A 20,778-nucleotide genomic window follows, 5' to 3' on the forward strand; every position below is an offset into this window, starting at 1 on the left:
TGAGCGATCTCTGAGAAGATTCTTACAGTCGTTTGTTTACTCTGGGTATTGAATAAACAAAATATATATATATAGATTACTTCTTATTTAAAAACATAGCTTATATTAATTGTAATTGTACCAATTAGTTTGGATCAGTCATGTAATTACATTTGTAGTAGATCTAGACTAACAATAATAAAGATGTGCGATTAAAAATGTTTCCTGTTTTGTCAGGTACAAGAAATAATTGTGCAAAATTTCAACTTGCTACAAGATTAGTTGTGGTAGAAATAACGTGTTTGAACAGACAGATAGACAGACAGATTGCATTAATATCATCTCATCATCCCTGCCTGTGGTCCCTTCTGGGGCATAGGCCACCAACCAGCTTCCTCCAGACGTCTTGGTTCTGGGCGAGTCTCTCCAACTGTCCCCACGTCTTGCTCATCTGCTTGGCGTCTGCTTCCAAATCGCTGCGCCATTAATCTAAACTTTATATAAAAATATCACCCAATTTGTTTCGTGTATCCTCTGTTTGAAACATAAGTTTTTAACATTGGGGTTAATTTTTTGTTAAATATATACGGAAATGAATAATTTTCCTCGAACAAGCGTAAACTGGACTTTATCCTTATCTTACTTTTTGGTGTGAATCAACAGAAATGCGCACCTGTGTGGCTGAAGTCGGTGCAAGACGCGTGTGGTTCAAGTGAAATCTTAACTCTTTCTCTCCTAACTGACGATACCAACGTTGATTCCACTAGAGAGAAAGAGTTAATATGTGATGCTAATATATGATTGGCATGCGGTGCGAGTCGGAGAGGAAGTGTGGTCGAGAGGCTAAGTGCGCTTGAACCTGTCTTGGCTAGAAGGGGGCTCGAGTTTCGACACCCGACTCGGGCAGAGTTGCGTTTACTGAGCGCCTAAAAACCAACTCCTAGGAAACCCACAAATGAGATTGGACCAAAGCGCTCTGAGCATGCTACATAAAAGCTATAATAATAATAAAGATAATTTAATTATAGTTATAGTTTGGAAAACGATCACGTGAAATTATTCGGTCTAGATTGTGTACAGCGTGCTTTATAATTAGTAAAGTTTTACTGACACAATCGGACTGGGGAAAATAAGCTTGCTGCCTGCAGGTACATGATTGAGAAAAGAATACTATTTTCTGGTTTACTAACTATAGATTACCTGCACGGCTTATTTATTGCATTGGACTCAGTCACATCCTCGTTTTTAAAACATGAAAGAACATTTTGTAGATTCAGTTTGTAGATTAGTGGAATAAGAAGTTGCAAACATGACCAAAAAAAAAATGTTTAAAGTTTTACAGGTAGATTTTTTAGTGTGCAATGGAAAATTGCATAAAAAAAAGTAAAAGGTCAAAACTCGGAAAGGGGAGGCTATCAAAAACAAGGGAGATTATTTATTATAACTGTTTAAACGCTTCTTATGAATTGAAAATCAGTACCTTGCAGATGAAAACGCTTATAGGCCGGCATGGAGTCGAACTGGGTTTAGATCATCCTATTGAGACGACAGTTCGGAGCACATATCAAACGACCAGGTAACTAAGAGTTGGATAAGGGGCTGACATTAAAAAAATACATTCAAATGTTTCTTTATTAGAATGCAGATAAATGATTTCATTTGCTTAACAAAGTAAATAAATAGACTCTTGAAAAAACATCTTTTCTAAGATTTCGGGAAATTCTACATACACACGAGACAAAAACATCAATACTATTGTTACGATCTTCTCTATCAGGCCTTCTGCAAACACTGCCAAACACAACACAGCACATCTAACACAAGAACTTGACAACAAGAGCTTCAATAAACAATGTGGCGGTTTAATGACAAATACATCATCAACAGCCAATAAACACAATTGGCTAAACTAACTTCAAATACTTTGCTACACAACAGATTTGATTAACTAATCACTAAAAGTCTCTCTAGCTCGTACAGCTACATTTTCAAGGACTCATTTTGTAGCACACAGTCCTTACTGCTTTGCTGTCCTGGACTGTACTGTGTTTTCACACTGTCTCTCGACCGTGAAGGCTTTGGGTCACATGACCATATTACTGGTCATATTTGCGTGAACTAGCAGTATTGTCCCTTGTCTATCGACACCCGTTGACCTGTGTGATTGGCCTGAGGTAGGCCGCACACACATTAGCCCTTTCAGTCCGCCACTGGAGTTAAAACAACATCAAGATATCAATCTATCTCCAAAATCACAATATGACAATGTAAAAATATTAACAACCACATTAATAACATTAAATAGAGATATCAAAAACCTATCAAAAATATCAAAAACTATACGACAATGTAAACACCTGATCGAAGAAATCGAATATTCATACCAGTAATATTGGCTTACTTGATTTATTTCTATGAACTCTTAAGGGACCATAGGGCCGCAACCACACCTCTCCACCTAACTCAGTTCTAAGCAGCTTTCTTCTTCTGCTCCCAGGTCAGTATCCTGAAATTCGTCCAGGTTTCTTCTTTCCTTTGCGGATTTCAATCAAGTGCCTGCCTTGCATTATTGGTAGTATGTTTTTGCAGGGCGTCTCCTAAAGATTTCCACTTTCGATTTTTAATATCATGGGCTATGGATTTTTGATTGTTGATACTTTCTTGAATGTCTTCTTCTTATGATTATTATACGTATTATTATTATTGTCTCCTGTCTAGGCTTGGCCTCATGCATGTAGAAGTGTTTCAGAAGTCAGGCACTGGAATACAATGTATACTTTTCATTTAAATTAATTTAGAATAAATGAATAAAATGCTTCCCTTGGTTGTAGGGAAATGCGACGAAAAACAAGGGAACTAATTATCCTTCTCGAAAGGAGGGAGATAACTGGGGAATCAGAGTACGAAGTAGTCTGTTTGATCCCCATGAATAATCCGCCCTTGACAGAATAAAGGGACTTAACACATGACTCGTAAAAATGTTTGTAAAATGTTTTACATGCTTCGGATGTTCCTTCAGAGTTGAAGATAGTTACTTCCTAGTCCAAACCTCGGACGACGGGTGATGGGAGCGGGCAGGGTTTGAACCCAAGACCATCGATAAATCTGAACGACAGTCCAGCTCACAAACCGCGCGACCAGGCAGCCATCCTCGTAGTAAGTGACTCAGATACAGAAAAGAGTTCTACTTAGGCAAAAGCTATCATACATTAGTATGGTTAAAGTCATTGCCGATTTAGATGTATCAATGTATAAGAGTTTCTCTCAGTTCTCTATCACTATCTCTCTGTTTCTCTCACCTTCTCTCTGTTTCTCTCAGTTCTCTCTCACTATCTCTCTGTTTCACTCACCTTCTCTCTGTTTCTCTCAGTTCTCTCTCACTATCTCTCTGTTTCTCTCACCTTCTCTCTGTTTCTCTCACTATCTCTCTGTTTCTTTCACCTTCTCTCTTTTTCTCTCAGTTCTCTATCACTTTCTCTCTGTTTCTCTCACCTTCTCTATGTTTCTCTCAGTTCTCTCTAACTATCTCTCTGTTTCTCTCACCTTCTCTCTGTTTCTCTCAGTTCTCTCTCACTATCTCTCTGTTTCTCTCACCTTCTCTCTGTTTCTCTCAGTTCTCTCTCACTTTCTCTCTGTTTCTCTCACCTTCTCTATGTTTCTCTCACTATCTCTCTGTTTCTCTCACCTTCTCTCTGTTTCTCTCAGTTTTTTCTCCCTATCTCTCTGTTTCTCTTACCTTCTCTCTGTTTCTCTCAGTTCTCTCTCACTATCTCTCTGTTTCTCTCACCTTCTCTCTGTTTCTCTCAGTTCTCTCTCACCTTCTCTCTGTTTCTCTCACCTTCTCTCTGTTTCTCTCAGTTCTCTCTCACTATCTCTCTGTTTCTCTCACCTTCTCTCTGTTTCTCTCACCTTCTCTCTGTTTCTTCCACCTTCTCTCTGTTTCTCCCACCTTCTCTCTGTTTCTCCCACCTTCTCTCTGTTTCTCTCAGTTCTCTCTCACTATCTCTCTGTTTCTCTCACCTTCTCTCTGTTTCTCTCAGTTCTCTCACTTTCTCTCTGTTTCTCTCACCTTCTCTCTGTTTCTCTCAGTTTTCTCTCACTATCTCTCTGTTTCTCTCACCTTCTCTCTGTTTCTCTCAGTTCTCTCTCACTATCTCTCTGTTTCTCTCACCTTCTCTCTGTTTCTCTCAGTTCTCTCTCACTATCTCTCTGTTTCTCTCAGTTCTCTCTCACTATCTCTCTGTTTCTCTCACCTTCTCTCTGTTTCTCTCACCTTCTCTCTGTTTCTCCCACCTTCTCTCTGTTTCTCCCACCTTCTCTCTGTTTCTCCCACCTTCTCTCTGTTTCTCTCAGTTCTCTCTCACTATCTCTCTGTTTCTCTCACCTTCTCCCTGTTTCTCTAAGTTCTCTCTCACTTTCTCTCTGTTTCTCTCACCTTCTCTATGTTTCTCTCAGTTTTCTCTCACTATCATTCTGTTTCTCTCACCTTCTCTCTGTTTCTCTCAGTTCTCTCTCACTATCTCTCTGTTTCTCTCATCTTCTCTCTGTTTCTCTCAGTTCTCTCTCACTTTCTCTCTGTTTCTCTCACCTTCTCTATGTTTCTCTCAGTTTTCTCTCACTATCTCTCTGTTTCTCTCACCTTCTCTCTGTTTCTCTCAGTTTTCTCTCACTATCTCTCTGTTTCTCTCACCTTCTCTCTGTTTCAGTTCTCTCTCACTATCTCTCTGTTTCTCTCACCTTCTTTCTGTTTCTCTCACCTTCTCTCTCACTTTCTCTCTGTTTCTCCCACCTTCTCTCTCAGTTCCCTCATTCTTTCATTACCATACACCTACTCCGTCGTGTGCAACGTTTGACCCTAAACGCTTAACAGAAGGTAAACGTGGCCCTTAAAAACAGAAAGACATTTCTACAATGAACTAACAAACACACACTCACTCTCTCTCTCTCTCTCTCTCTCGCATTCACTCATGTTCACACACACATATACACACACATGGCTGTTAGGTTCCATCTGAATGAGCTCATTAATTGTGTCTACCACCGGTGTCACTTTCATTTGGGATGTGGAGGGAGTGTATGTCGCTACTGTAAGATCTTGCACCTATTTTAAGGCTTTAAACATAAAAGTCAATTGTTATAAAATCGCTTTGTTAAAATAGCATCTCTAATTGAATAAGCAACGAAGTGGCGGGAGTTTTCTAATGAGATTACTTAAAGGAAAAAAAAAACAACAAATAAAAATCAAAACAAATTTAGTCTGCAGACAAACTTATTCAAACAGTGGGTGAAAAATATCTCGTAGAGAATAAACACACACTCACACACACACACACACACTCACACACTAAACGAAGGGCAGACGATTCTCAAAATAAATCTAAATCCTTTTCTCCCCCCCCCCCCACCCCCCACGTGCATTCATATTTAAACGCAGGCCACGCGTTACGTTCATTCTCGAAGTGCCGTAAATTTTCGAGTGACAATTTTTATTTTTTTTTAATGGCAGTGGCGGGAGCAAAGTGTTCTTGGGGTGAGCGATGGGCGGGACGCGCGCGCTCCTCGGTCATAAAACCGTAGGTGGGTACTTTAAGGGGAAACTATGAGATTGATAACGCCGAGCGGAGTGCGCGATAGGATGTTTCCTTACCTACCGTATCATCCAGTATCAATGTCGGGTTTCTTTGTTAAGAGGTTGATACGATTATTTCTCCAAATGTTGTTCTCTCACTTTAAGGATGTATAAACATTAGTGCAGACCTGGCTTTAGTCTGGACTAGCAGGTCATTACAAAGTACTGCCAAAAGCTAGCAACCGCATACAAAAAAAATATATTATTGTTCAACTCTTTGTTCGGGTACTGGACAAAGTTTCAGCTAGCGGACAATAACAAAGTACTTTGATATGCTGGAGGACTCTATACTTCACCATCACCTATCTCTTAAGTCTGTTTTACGTTGGGGCACCACTCAAGATGGCTGCCTGGTCGTGAGGTTTGCGCGCTGGACTGTCGTTCGGATTTATCGATGGTCGAGGGTTCAAACCCTGCTCGCTCCCATCCCCCGTCATCCTGCGGGAGGTTTGGACTAGGAAGTAAACTATCTTCAACTCCGAAGGAACATCCGAAACATGTCAAACATTTTACAAAACATTTTACAAGATGTCTTTCTCCATTCCTTTGCCTGTTGACATGGATAGAATCTCTTTAAATCATATTTAAATTATGATATTATTGTTGAACTCTTGGTTGTGGCGCGATGGCTAGTCGGTAAAACGCTTGAGTTCCAAACCGGGGTCCTGGGTTCGAATCGAAGACTGGGATTTTTAATTTTGGGATCCTTGGGCGCCTCTGAGTCCACCCAGCTCTAATGTGTGTCTGAATTAGTTGGGGAAAAGTAAAGGCGGTTGGTCGTTGTGCTGGCCACATGACACCCTCGTTAACCATGGGCCACAGAAACCGATGACCTTTACATCATCTGCCCTGTAGATCACAAGATCTGAAAGGGGGACTTTTTTTTTACTAGGTGGTGGTTCAGGTACTGTGCAAAATTTCGACGAGCGGGCCATTAAAAAGTACTTTGAAATGCTTGCGGACCGCGTACTTACAGTTATAATATTATTGTTAAACTCTTCGTCGTAATTCAGGTGATGTCTATGTAGCGGTAAATTGAGATATCAATAATATCCTCACGTAGAGTGTATATCTATTTGTTAGATCTTTCCTCTTAAAGTGTCCCGGAAGTAAATTCAATAGCTCCAGTATCTTTCTGGCCTACTTTCCTTAGAGCTAACACACTCATACACACACACATACAACGCTTCTATTCTCAAGGGTAACATTAAATTAATGTAATTTGATTACCCTCCACACGGTCCAGATGCCAGCTGGAGCAAAGTACTCACAACGGTACGCTGCAAAAAAAAAAAAAAGCTCTAGATCCAGTTTTTAGACAGTACTCTAACACCTAACATAGGAGCATTTTACTTTAACCAGACGACGTGTAGTTGCTGTAGAGGTCTTACTACAAGTAGGTACTTTAAGCTAGAATAGGTTCTATAGGTAGTTCCTCTTATGTTTTATTAGGTCACGCTGCAGAGGCTATGCCATCCATAGCGACTTTTTTTCCCGGTGTGAAAGTTATTCCATCTATAGCGATTATTTTTCTCGCTGTGAAAGTTATGCCCTCCATAGCGACTTTTTCACGCTGTAAAAGTTATGCCATCTATAGCGATTTTTTCCCGCTGTAAAAGTTATGCCATCTATAGCGATTTTTTCCCGCTGTAAAAGTTATGCCATCTATAGCGATTTTTTCCCGTTGTGAACGTTAGGCCATCTATAGCATTTTTTTTCTTTTATTGGTTCATGTTTACAATGTGGGAGAAAAAACGTGTTCAAAATTTGAACCAGACAGACAGACAGACTGACAGACTGACAGAATGAGTTGATATAAGCTTTGTAATTGTAACAGTCAAACCATAGTTTTCACTGTGTGGCCAATTAGCAAGTATCCTAAAACTAGTTTCGTTGTTCTGTAATTAACAATTAGGCTAAATTTTAAAATTCACTTCATCCTAACTTCCTGAAATAGAAACTTTTGGAAGGGTTTAAGGCAGTGTTTCTCAAATTTTTACCAGTGGCGACCCCCAAACCTAAAAAAAAAATTAGGTTCGCGTCTCCTTAGCTGCTAGCGAGTCAGGAGGAACGCTTTAAGCTAAGTCAGAGTGGCAGTGCGTGGCAGTGCGTGGCAGTGCGTGGCGGAGCGTTTGTCTGTACATGTACCCTAAACTCCTGAAGTTCATTCTCCTGGCATATTTTTTGTTTATTGATTTATGTTTTGTTAGGTAAATAATAAATAATCTTTTAAAATATCAACTTGATCGGAGAATGCGTGAGGGAAAAATAGCGTTAACAATTGAGGGGAATAAACCCAACAAATTTAGCCGTAACTGTGGAATACTGAAGTATTAGTTTCCCTTGTTGCTATTATGCAAAATAATTAATTACCAGTAATTAATTGTCTAATGGGTTACTTTTTTTTTCGAAATTGATTCAGGTCTTGTCTATACCAATGAATAATTGTGCGAAGTTTCTCCTTCAATTCGAAAAGTGGTGTGGGAGAAAAAACGTGTACACACTTTTTACCAGACAGACAGACAGACAGACAGACAGACATAGCGAGTTGATATAAGCTTTGATATAAAAAAAAAATTACTTCACTCCCTCTCTCTTTTTTTTAGCAGGTCGCTCCCTCGTAAGGAGAACCCACACCCCCGAAAGGAGGACCCACACCCCTAGTAAGAAGGACCCACAACCCCGTAATGAGTACCCGCACCACTGTTTTAGAAACGCTGCATGAGACCTATACTCAAAACTGTTTTAGGAAACATAATCCGGAACAAAAAAAGTAAAAAAAAAAAAAAAAAAAAGAAGAAGGTTTTTCGCTTCCGCGCATCTCATTGCAAACCTCAGGGGTGATATGTGGCCACTAGACTGAGCACATGTCTCTTTGACATGAGATAACCATGTTTTAAAATGCATTTCAAGTCGGAAAAAAATCTCAGCTAGACTATCTCTGATCGACTGACCTTAATACTAACAATCCCCTGCCCCCCCCCCCCCCACTCCCGTCAGTCAGTTCCACATTGGCACACGTCACGCGTACCTTTAGTCTATCACTTCCTCCGGGGGGATTATTAATCACGATGGAGGTAGTCTTTCCTCTGACACCGTAATGGAATATTTTAACCAATAATCCCGACTACTGGACACAAGCTGGGTTTTTTTTTTTTTCATTCTCACTTTTACTGTTTTCTCCCAAGGCAGCTGTAAGCTGTCATCCTATTCATTTCACTCTCGCCGCCGCCGCTCAGTAAGCACACCCTCGTACGCTAGCCAGTGATTCACACACACACACACACACTCACGTAAACACACATATCAACATTAGAGTACACTCATACTCTGAATTAGAGACGCACGCGCGAGCTTCAGACATGCCGGGAGAGCGCGAAACAAAGATATACAGGCCAGCCTCTTTACTTGGACAGACACTCGTCCCGAAAATGCCTCTGATACAGGGCCGGTCTTAGGCCACTGCAACCTATGCGGCCGCCGTGAGCCCCGCACTTTCATAGGCCCCTCGCGATGCGAATTCTAGGTGTAAATTATTAAATTAAACCATTTTAACTTATTATTTAAAATGTTCCAGGAAATCTCCTAAAATTAAAAAAATAGAAGAAAAAGTCACGAAAATCTCCTGAAATTATTAAAATCTTCTGAAAACTGATGCGAATCTCCCAAAAAACAGACAAAATTGTCATTTCGGGGTGTCATTCAATATGGAAAACGCCAATCCTGCTCGCGATTAAAAAAAAAACGGCATTGTCGGCTTTCATTAAATAAAAATGTAATAATTGGCGAATTCTAACTAAAACAAGAAGTTCAAATACTTAATTTACTTTAATACTCATATACAAATATAAATCTAAATCTATTTTGACCTCTTAGAAAAAAAAAGCGGTATTTTGCTAGTCGATTTTAAATCTAAAAGGCTGATCTGAATGTTTATCGGCTTTTTGTTGGAAAACTACTATCTACTGTAGATGGCTCGAAAAGTAAATTTGACACTGATTTTGTACTTAGTAAAGTATAAATAAAATGCAAAGACGAATTTATTTTCTAATACAAAATCTTATTTTTCCCTTGTTATCCTTATCACAACCCAAATTAGGCCCCGCGCAATCCGTTTCGCATAGGGCCCCGCAACCTGTAGGACCGGCCCTGATCTGATACTTATGACACTGAGTCAAAGGCTGTATCTACACAACTGTGACAATGTAACCGGGGCATGTGTGTATCGAGACAGCTCTGACATGGTGTCAAGGCTGTATCCACAGCTGTGACAATGTAACCGGGGCATGTGTGTATCGAGACAGCTCTGACATGGTGGCAAGGCTGTATCCACAGCTATGACAATGTCACCGGGGCATGTGTGTGTGTTTAGACCGCAGACTACAACTGCGAGAATGTGTGTATGTAAACTGTACTAACATTATCACTAGACCTACTTTTAAAGACGAGAAACACATACACACACACAAGTTTTTAGATTTCCTGTTCCGTGTGTGTTTTCTAGGTTACTTAATTGTCATAACCTTTTTTTTTTCACTAGGACGAAAACGCCCCACCCAGGGGGCGATAGCGCCCCCGTAGAAGACCACTGCTATAGACAATTCGACTTATGATGAAATGAAATAAATTTAGCCGACTTATAATAATATAAAAAAAGATATTTTTAACAAAATTCTAACTCTCAACATAAACAAGCTTTTACACTCTGGCATCCTAGATGGTCTGGCGTAACCAAGAAAGCTTATGAAAGTGTCGCTTATCTTTCATAGCCACCAACCAATCGCTAACTTCTTCTCACCGTCACCATAGAAACAACACACGAACTCTCTATAACATCGTTACTAACCGGGCTACTGAAAGGGCGAAGAATGAAACGAACAGGTTCACATTGAGTAACGGGGTATTTTCTACCTGTGAGGTAATTGAAATAGAATCAGTAACATTAGAGTTTAATTGCATTATTCTACTTCCTCGTCTTGTTTTGTGAGTCTGTTCCAAGGGGTAAGGGAGTTGAAATGGCACTAGAAAAGTTTGGACATTTAAGTGCTATATATGATAATTTGTTTCCTAACCTTGTTATCATAATAGAAGAGATTTTGAAATGTGTACCCTTATGTTAGTTCACTGTTGTTTTACAGTCAATGTCAATGCTGGGCACTGGTCTCGATCCACCCAGCTCAAAGTGACGAAGTCTTAGTGAGAAAAAAAAAAAAGCAGTATAAGAGTGGACTACCTTCCTGTCTAGACAGCTGGTTTCAGCTTTGAGTAAATACTTTTTTATTCTGTCATTCTGAACACTCAACATGAGCGAATTGTTGTCAAAGACGAATTTTTAAAATGTTCAAACACTGTAATGACAGCTCAAGACGTCTTGAAAAAAAGGGCTGTAGTCCGATTTCAAATCTATTAAGTAGAATGGTAGTGTGACTTCTGGGTAGCCAAGTGCAGTACTGGCGAAAATTACAGATTAGAAAGAGTTTGGTATGGGTGAAAAAAAAGTAGAGTGTTGTGGTTCGTATTTTAGCCAGGCTGTCAAAAATTTGGCTTTATTTAATTGACCATTCATTATAATTTAAAAACAGTGTACTTAGTTCTGTTGTTATATGCTATTTTATGTGTTTGTGTGGAAACACAAACTCAGAATTAGCTTCCGAAATGTTTCAATTTGTTGACCTCCTTCAGACGTAGAACGACTATGGTTCATCTCGAACACTTTTTCATCTGACTTTGGAGCCTTATTTTGGAGAGACACTCCCATCCATAAATATCGCAGGTCAAGGTGGCTTTCGCTTGGGTGGTACAGGAGCTGGCCATTTTCCGTGTGGTGCGCTTTTCATCCAGAGCTGAGCCCATGTTTTTCGATGTCCATAGATTTCTTGGTCAAATGTCTCTCTCCATCTAGTGCGGTCTACTGCTGTGTCTTCCCAATGGAAGTACTCTCCATCTAGTGCGGTCTACTGCTGTGTCTTCCCAATGGAAGTACTCTCCATCTAGTGCGGTCTACTGCTGTGTCTTCCCAATGGAAGTACTCTCCATCTAGTGCGGTCTACTGCTGTGTCTTCCCAATGGAAGTACTCTCCATCTAGTGGCGGTCAACTGCTGCAATGGAAGTGTTTCAATCGGGCATGTAGAAAAAAAAAAGCAGGTTTCAATATTTTCAACAGGAATATATTGTTACGATTCTCTCTCCTGATCAGGCCTTCTGTAAACACTGATAAACACACAACACATCAAGAACTTGACAACAAGGCTCCAAATAATCTGGTACTTTAATAAGGGTCAGGGCCAGGGGTTAGGGAGAGCTCCCTGATTTGGAAACCACTGCGCAGTTCATCTCATGTATTGGTCTACTCATCTGAACACTCCAACATAACAATGAGAACGAAGAAGAAGAAGAAGAAATAAGGGTCAAATAAAACAGCCAATATGACACTATTGGCAACACAATCAACTACTACAACGTTAGACCGTATATCACTGTACTAAACTCATAAACTCTATTGTCTCTTCCTGGACTCGTACGTTTCACTGAAGGACTGCACCAGGACCGACTTCATGGCTAAGAGTCCCGGTCTCAGCGCTCTCCGGTCTTAACTGCCGCTTTCTTACCCACTGTGTCTCTGGTCTGCGCAGGCTTATGATCAGATGACCATAACACGGGCGCTATTCACGTGCAAAGTTCATGCCAGTACTGTCCCTTGCCTTTCAATATAGCACGCTAAACTGTATTACTGGCCTGTGTCACATATGTCAGCTGATCACACACAGCTAACCCTTTTGCGTCGCGAATAGGGTTGTAACAATATCAACTACAATCTACAAATAATCACAACACTATTTCCGACAGTTTTCTTATCTTGTCTTATAAGATACAGACGTTACTTCAAAAAAGAAGATGATTACGTCCAAGAAGGAATAAGCGCATCTTTCAACAGTCCCGTGCAGCAAATGATGTGAAAGATGTTAGACTCATGCAAACTGAAACTGAAACTGAAATTCGCTGTATTTTGAAAGGTGTTTGTTATTGCTCGTTTTATTAAGCTCTTTAATACAATTTTTAATTATTTTTTTTTTTTTGAGAAACAGGAAGATTCAACGGTTGGCGATGACTTAAAACAAACTTTTAAAAAATTGTTTTACATGATAGGCATCTAACGTAAATGAATGAAGCCAACCTCGGACTGCTAGTAAAAAAATTTACTTTCATTGATTATATCATTTTTTTTTCTTTTATCGAGATATTAATCTATTTTAAAGAGTTTTACAATCTCACATAACTTGTTTGATGACAGATGAATTACTGCCGAAGGACATCGATATCTACGCAATTGACATATTAATGCTCTATGAAAAAATGACGACTCTAGGATGCAAATAAAAAAAAAAAACATTAAATATAAATGGCAATTATTAAACATCTGTTACTGATGTTCAAATTGAGTTTGCAGGAAAAAATCGATTTGCAAAATTAGGTCTTCAGTAAAAAGAATGTTACTATATAAGGCACAACAGAGATGTGGCTGCACTTGATTGTTTCAGCAAAATTTCAAAACTGTGGTCGAAAATGGAATTATGTTTTAGTTTTAACATCAACATACATGGTTAACTTAGATTTAGTGCGAAATAAATCTAATAAAAAAGCAAAGAAATAGACTTGATGTAGCCACTAGAGGAGACGTCCGCCTTGCTTTGACTAACATAAAGCTTGAAATTTCTAATATTGTCAGACTGCAGGAGGCACAAGGTTCCCATTTGCTTAATTTCATTTTGTAGTGAATTCAGCAATAATAATGGTTGTACTTAAAAATAAACCAAATTTACAATTAAATCTAAAAAAAAACACTAGGCCCTAATATTAATTATTTAAAAGGGTTGTGAAAGATTATGATTTGAAAGAAAGTCATGACAATTAGATTAATTATTTTACACAATATAATTTTAGTATAATAATAACAATGAACAATGAATCTTCGATTCCGAAGATTACGGCTGTGTGCAGTGTTTCACATAGTTAGGCAAACCCAGTTGCGACATGCAAATTTTTCCGAATTTTTTGCAGACAAACCGTGGCCTGCCGGCGGTCTATTTAAGTTTTCTTTCCGTCTTTTGCGCCTGTCTTCAGTAATGGCTTTTCTTTGAGTCTAAACTGTATGTCCAGCAGCTTTTGTGAGAGCTCTTCAACTGTCTATCTCAGAGGCCAGAGAATGCTGCTAGTTACTTTCCTCTATGCCAGTGAGGGCGAAATGGCGCCTGAGTGGATCTTTAGAGCTCTTACGGGCGGCATCGCTGTAACGCCGTCCTACTATAAGTTCGCCAAAGAAGATCGCCTTTGGCATGCGGTCGTCTCCCTAGCAAGATAAGTGTTATTGACAGCATAAAAATTAATAAACAAATGACATTTTGTTCAAAATTTGCCTTCTCACGCTTCTTGATAAGTGTTTTTCTTAGAGGGAGGCGCTGGCGAATTTCTTAAAAGAAAAAAATACTAAAAAGGGGGCGGTAGGCTAAAAAGGTTGAAGAGGTTAGCGATTGGTTGGTGAATGATGCAAGATAGGCTGCATTGTCGTCATTTGTCTTAGGTTAGGGAGACGACTCCAGAACGTGAGACTGAAAAGATATGTTTTTGTAGTGAGTTAGATGTTGTAAAGAATACTATCTTATATATTTATTGAAGTCAACTTCATTTATTCCATTTCATCTCAAGTTGAATTTGTTCATATTGTAAAAAAAAAAAGTTATATTTAGTTTGGTTCATAAAGAAGTTATTCAAGCTATTTCATGTTTTACGCGATAAAATAAAATCCGACTACGGCAGTTTAGTTGTCCACCAGTGGCCTGCTACTGGAAGTCAACGACCGACCAGAACGCTCCTCTTGTGGCTGGTGAGACCTATGTGAGCCGAAATGTTTGCAAGTTATTCCAGCTGGAGCTTGTGTCAGATTGCCTTGATTTTTGTTCTCGGCCGATTTCCTTCCACAAACAATTTTTTTTTCTCTTGTCGTCTGCGATTTCTGCACAAGTTTTCCCGCCATAGCCATAGGTTGGCTGCCTGGTCGTGCGGTTTGCGCGCTGGACTGTCGTTCGGATTTATCGACGGTCGAGGGTTCAAACCTTGCCCGCTCCCATCCCCCGTCGTCCTGCTGGAGGTTTGGACTAGGAAGTAAACTATCTTCAACTCTGAAGGAACATCCGAATTATGTAAAACAAAAATATTTTTTTTACTCTTGTCGTCTGCGATTTCTGCACAAGTTTTCCCGCCATAGCACTCTATCATTTCCGTCCGTCTCTCAGGTGACAGGTCCAATGTTGAGACCTCCATTGCAGGTAAAGAAAAATACACTTGACCTAAGGGTCAGGAGGACTAAAGCTGACGTCATGTTTAGGACTTGTGTTCCCTGCATGGTTTGTCCAGTAATATCGTCAAGCTCTGATAAGCTTCAATTCTTCTAATCCATCCTCTTGATTAATTCTGTCTCGCCGTCCTCTGTGTCAAAGGCAGGGGCGGCGCTGTTCTCTTCAAAAATTAAGTTGTCAAATGCTTACAATTTCTGGTTTAAGGTTTCGTAAGAAAATATATTTAAGAACTGCCACTGATTTCTACCAGGTACCATTCCGCCCCTGATTTAAACAATAAAGGTCAAGGCATTGGAGCGTAACCACAGCTACGAACCTGATATATATACATCACATTTGTTTCACTAGAAGCACGCAGTCATGCATAGTTTATTTTATTGTCTATTTTAGTGGGGGGGGGGGGGGGATTTTCGTTTCATAAAGGGAGATAATAAATCTAGATATGTACATTTTGTTATTGTATGACAAAAAAAAAAGTTGACCTCCAACTTCATGCTTTATAAATATATAAAATTCCAGACATATTTTTTAGACTTTACGGCTCGTGTTATTATTATTATTATTATGTTAGAAATGAACGAGTAGTCATTCTCTGGCGCTGCCAGGGTCGAGTTTATATTATTATTATTATTATTATTTTTATTTTCAGATTTTTCGTTAAGGAAATATTCTGTGGGATACCAGAAGAAGTTTCCGCATAGGCCGTCCCATTGGTAGGCCCAGAAGTGTGTATAGAAACATACACGCATGCAAGAGTGTCAACAGTACCCAAGGGAACGTATCACCTTTGAGTACCAGTACTCGAAAGCAAATTTATGTTACTGTTTATCTTGTGAAGAGTGAAAGTATTTCCAAAACAGTAAGGCCTATATGAAGTGAACCCTATCAAAAGCGAAGCCGTTTTTCTGTGTTTAGGATAAAAACAAAGGAGTTACGTGACCAGGTATTTCGTCATCCCGCTTACCTGGGCGACAGTACACCTGGTTCATGAGTTGTTGATGTGTACATCTGTGCTGCTCCAGTTATCTGGTGGACATCGAGAGGGCCACCTAATATCACCATTGTAATTTTTAAAACATTTTTACTAAGGTAGGTAATCGCTTTTCAGTCTTCCATACTTTTATTGATTGCCAAACTTTCTGATATGGTTAAGGTCGTTTGACTTAGATGCAAGAGCTTAACGTTTCCCGTTTAAGTTTTAAAATAACTGTTTAGATTAAATTTCTCTCTTTTTCTTATTCTATTTCTCTTTTTCTGTCTTTTTTTTCTATCACGCTTTCTCTTTTTTTCTCTCTGTGTCTCTTTCTATCTCCTATTCTATCGATCTTTATTTCTTTTCTTTCCCCTTTCAATCTCTTTATATTCTTTCTTTCTCTTTTGATATCCCTCTTTCTATCTCTTTTTCTTTCTCTCTCTTTTTCTATCACTTTTTCTATCATTATCTTTGTCTATCTCTTTCTTTCTCCTTTCTATAACTATTTCTCTCTCTCTCTTTCTATCTCTTTCTCTTTCTATCCTTTTCTCTCTCTTTTTTCTTTCTCTCTCCGTTTCTATCACTCATTCTCATTCTCTTTCTATCTCTTTCTCTCTCTTTCTACCGCTTTATCTTTCTCTTTCTATCATTTATTCCTTCTCTCTCTCTCTTCCTATTTTTTCTCTCTTTCTCTCTCTTACTATATATACTCTCTCTCTTTCTCTTTCTATCTTCTTCCCTCTCTTTTCTTTCTCTCTTTCCCTCTCTTTCTATCTTTTTTCTCTTTTTCTTTCTCTCTTACTCTCTCCTTTTCTATCATTCTTTCTCATTCTTTCTCTCTCTTTCTCTCTCTTTCTCTCTCTCTCTCTCTTTTTCTATCATTCTTTCTCTCTCTATATCGTTTTGTCTTACTGTATATATAAGAGAGAAACTACATTTCAAAATATTTAGCGATGGCTGGGCAGTAGATGGGAAGAAACTATCTCAAAAGTGCTTTTTTTTTTTGTTGCATCCTACTGCTCATGTAAAATGAATTTCTAAACGAGCGATCTGTTCCTAAAAAGTTAATTGTTGGTTAGGATTAAGCAATATGCAGATTTAGGTGAGCGAGTTCAAGACGATCATTTCAAAATTTTAAACTGAAACCAGAAAATTTAGCACAGAGGCACATAACCCTCTGCCCCTGTGGGTCGCGACCCACTTGGGAGTCGATTGACGGTTTGCCAGGGGTCGCCTAAGACCATCGCTGCTCTGAAGAGAAAACGCATAGCACCTTAGAAATTTATAGGAAATTAACACAAGAATTATGAACAATTTCTGAACAAAGATTTTACAGTTATTGTGATACCATGAAATTCGTTTTCTTTTGCAATGTAATCTTTTGGATATTGAATTTAAAAAAAAAATAATTAAAGCGCTTTCCTTGTAGAAAGTAATCTTGACTGATCAGGTTCTACAACCGTGGACAATCATCCTCTCAAACAAGATTGTCTTTCCTGATTATCCCAACTCTCACTGACCACACACACTTATTTAAAAAAAAAATTGTTTTTTTTTTTAAATAAAAAAAAATATTAATAAATGATAAGCATTAGAGATTTGTCAAGTACCCGTTAGAGTTAGGTGGACTCAGGTGCGCCCTAAATTACAAATCCCTGTATTCACCGAGATTCGAACCCAGGACCTCAGGTTCGGAAACCAGACAATACGAATATATAATTTACTTATTCCAGAGGTGTAACATACTACACAGGGGCGTAGCAATTATGGCGCTAAAGGGTTCAATGCGCCTTAAACCATGACCAATAAAGGCCCAAATTGGACATTAAAAGAAAAAAAAAAACAAATTTGTTTTAGATTTTTTTAGTTTACTGTATTCAATACTTATCTAATTATACATATCACCCAGAGTGTATTTCTGTTGTTATAAAGTTGTAGCTCTGACATCAAAGTTAGTTTCTGTATTGGGATGTCCTTTTGTCAATGTACCAATACATAGATGATGACTCAATGAACCTCATTCACCAAAACGAGTTGATAAAACAACGTTAAAAACTGTCACGTGATAACCATTGTTGATTAAAATTAGATCGCAATTTGTATAGAATAGATAGAGAAGCACGTGACTCAATGTTGTTTTTGTTTACGATTGGATAATGAGGTCCCTTTTTGCTTTCGTTATACGCAAGACTAGCCTTGTGCTATGAATTTCAAGAAGAACTAACAAGACATTCCAACAATGTCAAGTAATAGGAGTCAAGGTCATTTGTAATAGATATTCTCTTGCAGCGGTCATGGTGACCGGATGGTATAGAGTCTGTCTGTGGTCGCCGGATGGCCGTGACACATGTTTAAGCGTTGAACTTGTTTGAGAAAGCTTATATTAACTCACGCTGTCTGCCTGTCTGGTACTAATGTCTTACATGTCAATTCTCTCGACTTCCCTTTCTCGAATGAAGTTGAAGCTCTTCACAATTATTCTTTGTTCCTAGCAAAATATGGACAAATAAAAAAAACAACAACTAATTAATTAATTAATTAGTGGTAATTAGTTGCACGATTTCAACAAATAAGCTTTGACCAAAAGTATTAACTCTTTCTCTCCATAATTATTTACCACATTCTGGTGGAATCAACGTTGGTATCGTCAGTTAGGAGAGAAAGAGTTAAAATGTTATGAGAAAATAAGTAATAAGAAAACTAAAAAAGCTTTAAGATTCTACAATGACTCCACACCCGGGTTTTGGGGGCAAATGCTACTAGCTAAAAAATCTCCCTTTGCGCTGGAATATTAAGTATGTAGCTTTCCTCTAGTGACACCATCATTTTGAGCTCTGAGATTTCTGAGCTAACCCCCCAACTGACCTTTCAGGGGCGCTTATCGAAATGGTCACCAAACACCTGGAGGTTATCTGGCCCTCTAGTCATCCCTTTCGCCTTCACTTAATTCAATCTGGACCAAGGCAGATATCTCTTCACATTCTGACTTGGTCAGATTTCAAGTCAGGTCATCGTGCCCGATTCTATCTCATCTGTTGCCCGTGTTAAGCTTAGTCCGTGTAAAAGAAATCTGGGAGTAAGGTTAGATTTATGAAAAGATATGTCACATGACCAATAGTGAAAGTCTGAATATCAGACAAACCGGATATATGAATATTGTTGAAAGTGATACTGTATTAAAACATTAAGAAAAAAAAATACTTTGCAACTACTTTTGTTATAATTAATGTCAAAAAAAGGAATCTAAATTTGACCGCTTCAACAGGAAACACTTTGTGTTAGTGACGTCACTATGAAGGCTGTAGGAAAGACAAGGGAGGTTTCATTGAAAATTTCAACAATATTAAATATTAATTAATTATAAAGTTCCTAGTTATTTAAAAAATTCACCAGCTCAATTCCTGTAGTAAAGTTTTAATATACCTAGTCTAAAAATTATAACATTATAATATTATGAAATGGGAATTATTTATATTAATTATGTTTGTTTAGCGCTACTTTTATATATAGCTTGTTCAGTGTGCTATGGTTCATTCACTTTTGTGGATCAGTTAAGGGGTGGGGTGTGGGGGAGTATCTGGGAGAAGTTTGCCGTGCTTCCTTTTCCTCTCTGTCTTTTGCCTTGAACAGAACTTCTTTTAATGACAGATCCGAACTGGCCACAGCATGGCGGCTGAGAAGTAGAGCGCTTGGCTTCTAAACTGAGGAATCTCGAGTTTGAATCCCGGTGAAGGATGGGATTTTAAACTCCGGGATTTATATGACGCCCCTGAGTCCACCGAACTCCAAAGTGTATCTTCGGAAGTAATGGCGGTTGGTCATTGTGCTGAACACATGACACCCTCGTTAGCCGACGGCCATATAAACAGATGAGCTATAATTTATTAGTACCCATAAAACGCAAGGTATGAAAGAGGAACTGCTACCAACTGACGTCTCATTTCCGTGTGTAATCAGATCAAAGTCTAATTTCACTTCTGTTCACTTTTGCTACCCAAGGAAATCTGCAATAAATATGATTTCTGTTCTAAAAATTATTAATTTTGTTATTTTTTTATATACCTAGATCTACTTTTATTAGCGGCTCCCGTAAGGGGAAAAGACGCTATTAGTTTTGTGTGGACTGTCTGTCCGTCCGTCCGTTCCGTTTAGATCTCAGAAACTATAATAGAAAATGAAAATAGGACATCATGATATTTTAGATCATTCAAAGTTTTGATGCTACGGCTACTTTTTTCTTTTCTGAAAGTGAACCATCTAATTTTTAAAATTATCTATACAAGCAGATTTTTTCAAAAAAATACACCACTTTTAAATGAAAAAATTCAGGAGAGGTTAGTCTTTCAAAAAGGTCATAGACTTCTTCATTAATTAATTAAGTTTCATTCATAGATTCGCGCACTGGTAAAAAAAATTTGCATCTTAGGTCACAATGGAAAAAAAAATCAATGGATCATTATAAAATAGATTTTCCATTTATTAACTAACTCATGGAATAGAATACTGACTCAAATGTTGCTTTTAAAAATAATTTTAATACGAACTTTATTTTAGTTGAAAATTTAAAAAAAAATTACTTTTATAGCGTGTAGTTTGACATATCTTCATGATACACTTGACAACAATCTAAATTAGACTAAATAGAGGCCAGATGTAGATCTAGATTTAGATTTAAACGCATTAAACAATTTGAACAAAATTTACATCTATAAATTATTTAGGAAATAGTTTATCTTCTTACAGTTTAGAGGTGCAGGTTTATTTATTATGTAAACAGTAGTATCACACCAGTGCCACCGACACTGTCTGGGAGGTTTCCATTCTGTGATCAGTGGGATTTCTA

The 20,778-nt window shown here is 38.4% G+C and overlaps 1 protein-coding gene across 1 annotated transcript in view; it reads left to right on the forward strand.

The window, feature by feature from the left end:
• LOC106077713 (parathyroid hormone 2 receptor-like) overlaps positions 1–20,778 on the forward strand; it is a 141,305-nt gene that overhangs the window by 21,280 nt on the left and 99,247 nt on the right. The window contains exon 2 of the mRNA XM_056018354.1: positions 15,612–16,051. The gene's annotated coding sequence lies outside the window, so the exon portion shown is untranslated. The remainder of the gene's footprint in view (positions 1–15,611; positions 16,052–20,778) is intronic.

The sequence above is a fragment of the Biomphalaria glabrata genome, chromosome 1 (assembly GCF_947242115.1).
Source record: "Biomphalaria glabrata chromosome 1, xgBioGlab47.1, whole genome shotgun sequence".
Lineage (NCBI taxonomy): Eukaryota > Metazoa > Mollusca > Gastropoda > Planorbidae > Biomphalaria > Biomphalaria glabrata.